This window comes from Octodon degus, unplaced genomic scaffold (genome assembly GCF_000260255.1).
Source record: "Octodon degus isolate 3935 unplaced genomic scaffold, OctDeg1.0 scaffold00188, whole genome shotgun sequence".
Lineage (NCBI taxonomy): Eukaryota > Metazoa > Chordata > Mammalia > Rodentia > Octodontidae > Octodon > Octodon degus.
The window spans coordinates 4282889-4295123 of NW_004524764.1; the positions used below are offsets into that span (position 1 = coordinate 4282889).

The 12235-nt window shown below is 37.2% G+C and overlaps 1 pseudogene; it reads left to right on the plus strand.

Moving 5' to 3' along the window:
* The window catches only part of LOC101562273, a 106205-nt pseudogene extending 105684 nt beyond the window's left edge, over positions 1-521 (plus strand).
* Positions 522-12235: the final 11714 nt, after the last annotated feature.

Genomic DNA, 12235 nt, shown 5'->3' on the forward strand with positions numbered 1-12235 from the left:
AGCTAGCCAGGAACCGCCTGCACGTATCCATCACCAACACCAAGACCAGAGAAAATTACCTGGTCTCCAATTTTTCCTCCAGGGAGGACCTCATTAAGGTCCTCCTTGCTAGTAGCTTCATACCCATTTATGCCGGATTGAGACCAGTGGAATACCAAGGGCAGAAGTGGGTGGACGGAGGCCTCAGCAACAGCCTTCCCATCTTGCCCACAGGCCGCACTGTGACAATCTCTCCCTTCTGTGGACGAGTGGACATCTCTCCGAAAGACAAAAGGCATTTGGATTTGTACATAAACATCACCAATCAGGATGTAATGCTGTCTCTGGAGAACGTGGTGAGGCTGCACCAGGCCCTCTTTCCACCAAACAAGAAGAAAATGGAGTCCCTGAATCAAAGTGGATTTGACGACGCCATGAAGTTTTTACAGAAAGAAAACTGGTTTGAATACAATGCATGAAAGTGTGTAATGTAAAACAGATTTCATATAGCTTTAGAAGGAGACTTCTAATTAAATCCTTTCTAAAAAAAAAAAAAAAGATTAGCATGATACTGGCAAATAGAACTGAGGATCAGTGAAACAAATTCGAAGATGCAGACAGTATTCCAAATATATTCAGCCACTTTCTGTCTGCAAAAGGAGCTAAACAACTTCATAGGAAGAAAGGTAGCCTCTTTTCATAAATGGTGGTGGAAAAACTGGCTTTCAACATGTTGAAGACTAAAGCTAAACCCATATCTATCACCATGCACTAAACTCAAATCAAAATGGACCCAAACTTTAATATTAAAATAAAAACACTAAACCTGCTGAAAAAGAAAAATGGGTAGAAATTTTAAAAGTATCAGTGTCAGCAGAGACTTCAGGAACAATATCAAAATTGTATAATAAATACTACAAAAATCATCAACTATGATATCACATTATTATTTAAAAACTCTCCATCAGATTGAAAAGACAAGCAAAAGAAATCACCATCAGATTGAAAAGACAAGCCACAGAGTTGAAAAAAAATTAACCAGTTCTCATTCAAAGGACTTATGTCTTGAACATATAAAGTACTGAAAAAAATCAGATACTCAAAGACCCTGTCCAGAAGTGGCCATCTTAGATGAATGCACACTTCTCAAATGAAGAAATTTAAATGGCAAATAAATACATGAAAAATGTTAAACATCATGGGTCATTTGAGAATTGTAATTAAAACAACACTGAGATTCCACTTCACTCCAGAAAGAATGACTATTATCAAGAAATCAACCAACAACAAAAGCTGGAGGGTCTGTGGGGAAAAAAAGATCCCTTCCCCATTGTTGGTGGGAGTGAAGACCGATGTAGCCACTGTGGGAATGAGTATAAAGATTCCTCAAAAATTGAATTGGAGGTCCCATTCAACATAAAATGTTCCTTATGGTTATTTGCCTAAAAGATAAAACCATCAAATCACAGTGGTATACGTGCACCCATGTTTATAACAGCACAATTTGTCATAGCTAAGTATTGGAAACAACTCGCGTGCCCATTAACCAAGAAACAGATAAAAATATGTGATCTTTTTATATAACTGGATACTACTCAGGTATAAAGAAAGACAATCCTGCTTTACCTTGGTCTTAACCATCCAGCAGAAAAGTATGAAGACGAAATTATAAGAAATAAAGCCATGCTGTTAAGTTGAGCTGTGGGGGACTCAGGTCAATAATTTCTGACATTGCCAGTTAAACAGAAGACCCAATGCTAATATGGGCTACTGGACTCTTTTAGAATATTTTGCTGAGTTTACACACCTATAATATTCAATAACGGAACTTAGAAAAAATGGGGTATACAGATGAATGTCCATTTTGTATCTGTGTATTCAAAGTGGTTGGGATAGATATATAGTTACATTCTGTTAATGAATAGAATGATTTGTTCTAATGGTGTTTGTAAATAGGATCACAAGTCCGCATCTTGTACAGCAATTAACCACTAAGAAGAATATATGCAGTGTATTATTTGTTGAAAAATAAAAAAATAAATAAAAAAATAAAGAAAGACAAATGAAACATTTATAGGTAAATGAGACCGTACTCATAACTGAAATAAATCAGACTCACATGTGTTAATATTGTATTGTTTCCATAGTGTGAGAAATTAAAAGAGTAAATAAGGTCAAACATGTACAATAGATGTTGTGTAAGGGGAAGAAATTATTCTAAAGGAAAGAGGAACTAGGGTAAGAGAAAGGAGAAAGGAAAGAAGGGGAAGGGGAAAACGTACAAGATAGTTAGAATACTAGTTCCTCTTAGGTCATTGAAAAGAAGCATTTGTGCTGATACCATCTGGAGAATTTTTTATGCCAGTATCTTCTATTCTTTTTTTTTTAGGAACCAGGGATTGAACTCAGGCCCTTGCGCTTGCCAGGGAAGTGCTTATTCCACTGAGCCATCTCCCTGGCCCCTAATATCTCCTATTCTGTGTAACTATTTTGAATATAATAGCATGCAATAAGGCACCAACTATTGTTATTGTCCTACAATTTTATTATGAAATTTTGTTTTTCTTTTCCATAAAATAAAAAAATAGGTATTGTCCCAAAACATTAAACAGAAAAGCAAATTAGAAGAATTAGCATGTGGGCCAGGGAGACAGCTCTGTAGTCTAAGCACCTGCCTGGAGAGCAAGAGTGCGAGAACCTAGCTTCAGTCCCCTGTATCACACACAGTGCTGGCCCAGCAAGAGCCAGACACCAAAACAGGGCATGGTGGCACATGCTTGTAATCCCAGCACTGGGGAGGCTAAGACAAGAGGATCATTAAGAGTTCAAACTGTGTAGCAAGGCCCTGTACCAAATAGATAAAGGATTAAAAAAAAAAAGGAATTAGTATGCTAGGGAACAAAATTTTTAGTAGAAGACAATGAAATATTCCAGAGCATAACCTAAACAGTGAAAAAAGTCAGATAGTTAGGAAATAATATAAGTCTAAGAGGCTCTTTCACTTAAGAGAAATTCAAATAAGAAACAGAGAACAGAGCCAAAGTTAGAAAAAAAGAAACTATAATAAAATATATTTTCCTAGGGAAAAAAAACAAACCTTAGTTTTCAGTTTGGAAGGGTTCTAGGTGCCAACAAAGGAAGATCAACATTCTGACAGTCAGAGAGGGACTCACTGAAGCTCTTTCTAACCTTTTCCTCTAAACTTGTAAGCCCTCTTGCCTCTGTCATTTTGTTTCCTCCTGTTATGTAAGAGCAGGTATACATTGCCTTACTTTTCTCATTTCTGAGACAAAATACCTAACACCCACAAGTTAAGACAGAAAAGTTTATTTCACTTCAATTTGTGAAGGTTTCAGTCCATAGCTGGTTGTTCACAAAGCAGAGTAGCGTGACAGAGAAGAAACAGTTCATGATGTGGCAGGCAGAAGGCATCAAGCAGCAACGTGAAGCACAATCAGCGGACTAATTTAGTACCACATATCTTTAATGCTAGCATCACACACTCTAGATAAATCCATCTGTGAAAAGCCCCACTTATGAGTGTGTGAGACTTTGGGGTGTATCTAGATATAAGCCGTAACACCCATTCACTCTCACAATACATTCTGTCATACTCTAGAGATGCAAACTCACCTCTGTTCAAGATACAGTGGTACATTGGTTCGCACACTTAGCTCATTCCATGATTCTGGAAAAGATGGCCACACTCAGGTTTGTGCAGAAAAGGTGGCTGTGGAGTGTTTGGCACCCAATGTGAAGTCCACAAACAAAAATCAAAATTTTTCCAAACAAATTCCTTGCTAACAAAAGCATTCATGAACCAAAGCACCGCTATATAGTATTTACTCTTTCCAGTAGGCGATTTGTTTACAGACCCATCATTTTTTTCAGCATGAAAGTATGCTTTGGAGGGCTAACCAAATAGCCCAGTGGATTAAAGGGCCTACAAGCATGTGCAGGGGCCAGGGGTTCGATCCCCCAGCCTGGCATGTCGGCCCCATTCCCAGGGCACACTGAGATGGCAATTGAGACTGGGCGTGGTGGCGTGTGCCTGTAAGCACAGCTCTTGGGAGACTGTAAACAGGCAGATCACTAAGAGTCCGATCTGGTAGTAAGACCCTGAATACCCTGTAGATCCTTCCTTAAAATACAAAGAAAAAAAAATGCTTTGGAATTCCTGTCATAAGTCAAACTTCTAAAAATATTCCTTTTATAATAATCCTCTTTTTAGATTTAATTTTTTTAAAATTTATTTAGTGTGTGTGTGTGTGTGTGTGTGTGTGTGTGTGTGTGTGACCAGCTCAGCCCACCTAGGGGCGGGGCTGGCTGGCATGTGGTGCTGGGGGATCGAACCACGGTCCCTGTGCTTTGCTAAGCTTGTTCTAAGTAGGTGCTTTAGACCACTGAGCCATCTCACCAGCCCCTATAATAATCCTCTTATCTTGTTTTAGATCTTCATTTCTCAGGTTTCTCTGAGTGTTTTCTTTTGTTTGTAAACTTTTTAAAACAATAAATATTTCTTTACCGATGTACTAAAAAAATAAGCAGATAGGAGTGAGGGTGTTATGATTTATATCTAGCTATCCCCCCAAAGTCTCACATGCTCATATATGGGATTTCTCACAGGTGGCTGAATCTAGAATATATGAGTACAGATTGAGGGTATGTGACCACTAAATTAGTCTGTTGATTGGGTGAGTACAGTTCTACGTGTGGACAATGGGAAGGCTCACCCTGGGTGTGAGTGGCATCATCCATTAGTCTTGGAGTGCTGATAGAAGAGACAGGAAGGGAGGGCTCCATGCTTTGCTGCTTCCTGCCTTTTGCCTTTCTTGTTGTGATTTGTTTCTCCTTTTCTATGCCCTTGTGTGATGTTGTCCTGCCTCCAAGCCAACCGACTATGAACTGAAACCACTAAAAACTGTTCACAAAAATTAATCCTTTCTCCTTTAACTTGTAGATGTCAGAAATTTTTGTCCTCACAGTGAGAATGTAACCAAGGTAGAGGGAAAAAGGCAGGGAGGCAAGAAGGGAAAAGGGTGGGTGGGGGAGAAAGAAGAGAGGGAGAAGGAGAAGGAAAGAAGGAGAGAAGGAAGGGAAGAAAAAGAGACAGAGAAAGAGAAAGGGAAAAAAAAAAGAGTTGTCTGTTGGTATTGCCTCCAGTTCCAATTCATTTATCAGCCAACACACTTCTGTTGTATTCTAACCCCCAGAAGTCCACAAACAAGAGACACTACATTCCAGGCACCTACAAATTCAACAGATTTAGTGTACTCCTTAACCTTTCATCAAGTTTACAGATGGTTTGAAATTTCTTTTTCCTTATAGACATGTAAACTTACAAACCTTCTTACAATCTTTCTTATAACCAGTTATACTCCTGGTTTTCTTCACCATCTCTATTTCATCTCCTCCTCAATATTTTCTGCTACTTCCTATACCCTTACCAAACTCCTACATAGCATACTCCCTTAGCTGCTGCTTTCCATCTGATGACTTCCTTTTCTTTTTTCTCCTTATCTGACCTCATAAGTTGTGTGTGTGTGTGTGTGTGTGTGTGTGTGTGTGTGTGTGTGTGTGTTTGGTGGAACCTGAGATTGAACTCAGACCCTTGTGCTTGCCAGGCAAGCACTTATTCTACTGAGCTATCTCCCTAGCCCTGACCTCATAGTTTCCCTGATGAGCCTACTACAGATATATTGTCGACTCCTGTATCTATATTTCTGGAACAGACTGTTTTAAGAGTCAGGCTTACACACTCAGCTTCTTCTATAACATGTCAGTATGCATATTTTATCAAAGCCTTAAAACTAAAATGTCCAAGCATGAAATCTTGTCCTTACATTTCCCTAGAAGATTATTCTATATCTCAGCATATGAAATCGTTCTGCTCAGCTTATTGCAACAAAAAACTAGATGTTATAATTCATTTCTCCTTTTATCATGCCCTCCTATTGAACCTATTAACATTTTTTTTATTCTTTTGGCTAAAAATATACCTTCATCCTGTCTGCCTCTCTTCATCTTCTCTATTAAACTAACCAGTTACAGTGACTTAAAATATTATAGTCTTTCAGTTATATTATGATTTTTACATGCATTATTTCATGTGGTTTTCATAATATTGTGATAAGGACTTAAAAAGAAATAGATTATCATTCAAAGCTAATAATTTGACCAATTTATACAGTAAACAAGAGAGATAAAATGTAAGACCAGTAGGTTATAAATTTGTGAATAAATGACAATATTTCATTACCTAAAATTTGTCAAATATCTTTCATACTTAATCTTATTTAAACCTTATAACCAGAAAGTACAAATAAAGCTCAGAGATAATGCCAACTTCCCACTTAGTTCTTTTTGTCCCCAATGTTAACTTGCTCTTTTCCATTCTTCACAGTATCATCACAAAAATGTATGAAAAACACAGTTCTCCTCATGTCATTACTCTGCTTAATATCTTTTAGTAGTTCAGAATTCTCTACAAAGTCCTGATTGCTTCATTTAGTTTTCCTTATGGTGTGCTGCCTGTGCTCCTTCCAAATTCCATTTGTTTCCACTTAGTTCTCACATCTCCTGAATTCCAGCCGTATGAACCACTTTAAATGTCAAGTCTGAACAGGCTGGGCTTTTTCTTTCTTCTGTCTTTAAACAAGTTGTTTCTTCAGTCTTGATTATTCTTTCCATATGGTGTTGACACAGTTGCCTTTGTACCATCTATTCTTGCTTCTTTTAATAGTTACTGCCATTTTCCACTTAAGTATCCACACTTCCCTGGTTATATGCTTTGAACTGGACTCAGTTCTAGCAAATCACCAGGATTTGCATGCTAGTTACAATTCTTGGTTCAAATAACCCAATTAGAGCCATGAGACATGGGTGAAATTTGTGTGAACAATGTCCTGAATTTTCTGGAGTAGTTCTGTTCTGGAATTGACACTCTTCTTTGCCATTAACTTCCAGTGGATAACTTGTATTATGGCTATGAAAGAGAATGAGTTTAAAAACAAAGTTTGAATTTGAGAACAGAAGAGAAAAGGGGAAAATTAGGTCCTGAATTACATGACCAACCTGCTGAAAGGACCCAATACTGAAGTCCTCTTTACTTAGGAAATTAGTTATGAACACTTTGTATTAGGTGAAAGCAGATAAGTGTTACACCACATCCAAATAATCTCTACTGGTAATAGGCCTTCCTTAAACTCTGAAAGTTCTATATTCTTTTCCTCTGTGATCCTAAAGTTCTGTGTGTACTTCTGTCAAAGCCCATATTACAATGGTTTAATGTTTAGTCTGCTTCCCCAAGAAACTGAACACATTATAGAAAAGAGCTCATATTATTTGCTGCACTAGGTTTGCTACATTAAATGTACTCAGAAATGACACACCTGGCTTTTCATTACTATAACCAAATACTCAGCAAAGACAACTGAAAGGTCAAATGGTTTGTTTTGGCGCACAGCTGCAAAGACCTAAATTCATGGCTGAGAGAGCTAACTTGAGGCAGAAACATCATGGTAACTAAGAAGCAGAGAACGAGAGGAAATCCAGATAGAAAGGGGCCAGAGACCAGCCATAGTCTCTAAAGTCACGTTCCCTGGCCCATCCAGACACACCCAAATGTGTGCTTTCCTAATCTCTTAGGTGTCTCTGAAGATAATCAAGTTGACAATCAAGATTGACTACTACAGGTTTATTTTTTATCAAATTGATACACAAACACATCTTCTTAAGCAATACTTAATCTCCAAATAGAAACAGGGCTGTAATTCTGGTTCATATGATGCAACCATCCTGTTTACAACTAGAAATGCACTAATCTTCCCATACATTTTTTTAAAGGAATAAAAAATAGTAAAAATATTAGAATTGATACAGAATTGCACTCAAAAAATAATAGGAATTTGACAATGGTCATTATATTGCATAATGCTGTCTTCAAATTAGTTGTTTAGATTACCAAATGTGAGCATGAAAAGTTGGTTTTAAACAAGAAGTTTTAAGGAAGTAAAAAAGAGAAGAAAAAAATTAAGCATTAACTGCTTGTTTCAATAGACCAACAGTACACTAGCTCATTTTTTAAAAAATTTATTTATTTATTTATGTGTGTGTGTGTGGCCAGCTCAGCCCACCAGGGGGTGGGACTGGCTGGCATGTGGTGCTGGGGGATTGAACCGCGGTCCCTGTGCTTTGCTAAGCTTGTTCTAAGTAGGTGTTTTAGACCACTGAGCTATCTCACCAGCCCCCTAGCTCATTTTTAAATTCTCAAAAGTTCAGAATTTTTCAAAAGTTCAAAGCCTAAGATTTATCTGAAACTCAAAGTGTATTCTTAGCTGTGATCTCCTGTAAAAATTAAAACAAGTAACATTGTACCTATGTTGATGAATAAGTTTGCTTGTGAACAATTTGGTTTGCAAGCAGGAGTTCTTTGTAAAATTTTGATGTTGTTTGCAAACTGCATTGCATAATGAACATGATGAACATGCAGCCATCTTTCCAAATGAATGAAATCATGGACAACTTTTCCAGAAACATGGAATGAATTCAATTCATGAACTTGGGTACCACTGTACATCCTCCAGAGGTACCATGGCAGAGGGTAAACACTTCCATTCCAATGGGAAGGGTAGGAGAATATAAAAAGATCTGATCAAAGTAGGACTAAAACTCAGCAGGGAAAATATTAAATCCTGTAGCCTCATGTCTGGAACCTATGGTGTTATGTATGTGCCCCAAAGGGCTTGGGCAGCCCTACTCCCATGGTTTTTCTGGTTACAGTCCAGAGGGACACTCTTGGGAGCTGACTCTGCTTTATTGCTGAAGCTCACCTTGACATGCATTCCAGATTCCTGGCATCTCTAACTTCCTCCTTTACAGCTTTGGATTTACTCACACAGCTTTACACATGTTTCTCATGGGCTCCTGAAATCCCATGAAAACTCTGTGACTCTGTCATATATTTCCTAGCCTTTCAAGCTTTCCTTTGAAGTTTTAGTGGAAGCCTCTATGATCCTCTACCTTTTACATTCTGAGTGCATGAGAAAAACCTGTGTCACATAGACAAAAATTAAGATTGGCCATCAGTTTGAGCAGTAGCCAGGCCCCCTTTGACCATGGCTACAATGGTCTTCGAGTAAATGAATAGCCAAATATGATGAAATGAATCCTGGGGAAACAACGTTCTGGGACGTTGATGGAAGCAGAATACCTGATGCTCCCTTCTAAAATCAAAGTTTTAATCTTTTATGTCCTTGAACCTGTGATGTTTGAGATCTAGCAATGCCCATGATGCCCTCAAGTCACCTTTTTCTATTGTCCCAGTACAATGGCTTCTTTTTAACAGCATTAATCTCTCTCAGTAATAATACCTTGGCCTCAGTTTTACAGATCTTCTTTTCTGACCAAACTGCAAATATTTCAGAATTTTCCACTTTGTTGTTTGATCTTATGATTTTCCCTATAAAAGCTGCCAGCAATATTCATGATCCTGGCTGGCTGAACTGTCTTGAAAGTTTTTCCAGCAGACTAGTTAGCCTGTTTTAATTTAACCTGATATAAGGCCTTACGATATGGACAAAATGTAGAGAAGTTCCATGCCATGCGGTAGCACAAATAGCCTCTAGTTCAATCCCCAATAAATTTTTTATTCCTATCAGAAACCTTAGCCTAATTGGCATTCAGCCCTCTGGTCTCCTAACTCATACCAGAATTTCCCATAAATCTCTAGGCTTTTTCTAGCTGAGTCTGTAAAATTTTCCAAACTCTTCCTGTAAATCATTTCTAAAGGGTTTTGAAGCACAATATCAAATATAGTTTCTAGACTCAACCCCACTTCTGGTACTAACTTTTCATTATGACCAAATAATTTATATACACAACTTAAAGGAAGATAGGGCTCATTTGAGCCCATGTTTTCAGGCCATGGTTGGCTGGCTCCTCACTAAAAACATCATAATAAATGATGTACATAGGAAAACTGTTCATAACATGGCAAACAAGGAACAAAGAGATAAGTAAAAAGCCAGTGTGGGAGGACCCAGGGATACATGTAGACCCCAGGGTCATTCCCTCATCAATCACCAAGGCACACCCAAAAATATGTTTACTAATCACTTAGGTATCAAGCTGACATTCAAGATTAATCATCACACTATCATTTCTCCAAAAATATAATGTATATTTACTGCATGTTTTGTCACCCTCCACTCTGTAGATATTTTGGGACAAATAATTCTTTATTATGGAATATCTTATGTAATATATCTTTAACTTAGAGCCTCTCTTGATGTATGCTTACTTGATGGTAACAACACTACCTCTCCCTACAGCAATCAAAATTGTACAAATAAATTACCTGCTCTAACCTACTAGGAAAAATGATCCTCAAACAAGAACTGTTGACTTAAAATAATGACCAAGAGTTTAGACTTCGTTACAAACATCATGCTTTTTGCAATCGGTAATTCTTACAGGATCATATACCCAATCTTGAATGTAAACAGAGAATAAAGATTCAACTGAGAACAAATTATATCAGTTTCATGTGAAACTACTGGTTTGGTAGTTTATAAAAGAGTGCTAGTTAAATTCTACCTTTCAGGGTACAGGAAATGATTTCATACACTAAATCTCCTTTTCTCAGAAGTCAATCCCTCTCCAGTAACTTCCCATCTCAAAAGGACAAGTCACTTTCATCATTGTACAAGAACAGAGGAGGAAATGTCTCATCTGGTAGGAATAGTATACTAGGTACTTGTAACAGGAAAAAAAAAAAAAAAAAAAAAAAAAAAAACTTGGCAGCAACTTTCTTTTATCATCTCCTCATTTCTTACATATCCACAATGTAATGCCCAGGTGATGTCTCCCCACAAAGAATGAGATCTTTCAAACTGTTACTAATTATAAACTTCTTCACAGGAGGAGTGTTTTCACTCAGGGTGAACATGCAGGTAGTTGAGCCCACACAACCTCCTTTGCCTCAAGGCAAGCACTTCTGCCTGAAATGCCTTTTCCCTAACAGGATGATGAAAACGGAAGCCACAGAACAGAAAGAAGAGAGCCAAAAATCTTATTTGGATGATTAAGTTTTCTGTAATATATAAGGAATTCAGAAATAGTGCAACACAAATGTATCTTACTATGATCTGACATAACATAGTCCTTATCTTTAGGTCCAAACTATATTTGTATTGATACCAAAGCACTACTAGAATATATAATTAAAAATATGAAAAATGTAAATATAAACATTTTGATAGATCCTTTCCTGCTCTTAGGCTAAAATTAACATGGTGTACTTCTACTTTTAATTACTAATTTTCAGTTATATTTATTAAAATTTTTCCAAGACCTTAATTAAAAGTCTTGAATCAAAGTACTATATAGGGACATTAATGAGACCTGTTCTACTACATATAATATAATAATTAAGATCACTAATACAATAAAAAATAATAATGACTATGGTTCATTTCCTCAGATACAGGAGGCAAAAATATCATTTTAAGCAATTGGTCAATCTAGTCATGAATGGGTTTTCTATAAAAAAAGAAGTTTTATATCAAAAAAATGAATTTTTAACCATGAAAGAATTTTCTGAAATCTGTAATGGAAGACATTAATGTTCACAGTCATGATTTTACTATATAGAAGACAAATAGGGGGAAAAAACTGCTATCTTTTCAAATCTACACAAATCACTCATGTGATTGATGCATCAGGTTTTTGCACACTAACCAATTCTCTCACACTCACTTAGTATCCTCTTAATTCAATTCAGTTCTGCCACTAACCAGAGTTTTCACAAGTCCTGCAGATTAAAGCCTCAGGACCAAAAGACTATGATGCCCTTCAGATAGCAATCATAAATTCCAGGTTGGTTTACCCATACCTGTGACTAAATGGCTCTAAATCAAAGGTTTTCATGACCTCTAATTTGCTAGAGTAGCCTGAAGAACTCAGAAAAATGCTGCTTAATTTACTCCATTATTATGAAAGTCAGAAATTAATACCTCTTGTAGTGTGCCATTTTTCCAAACACTTTCACATGTCAAGCATTCCAGTTCTTCAAACTCAGTCTTTTAGGGATTTTATGTAGCCCTCGTTATATAGCCATAACTGATTAGTTCATTGTCCCCTAGTGATCAACACAGTTTTCTACCTTTCTCCTCTTCCCAGAATTCTGAATGTAGGGCTGAAAGTCCTGACCTTCTAATCATGGAAATGGTCCCACTAACAGCCATCGAAAAAGTCC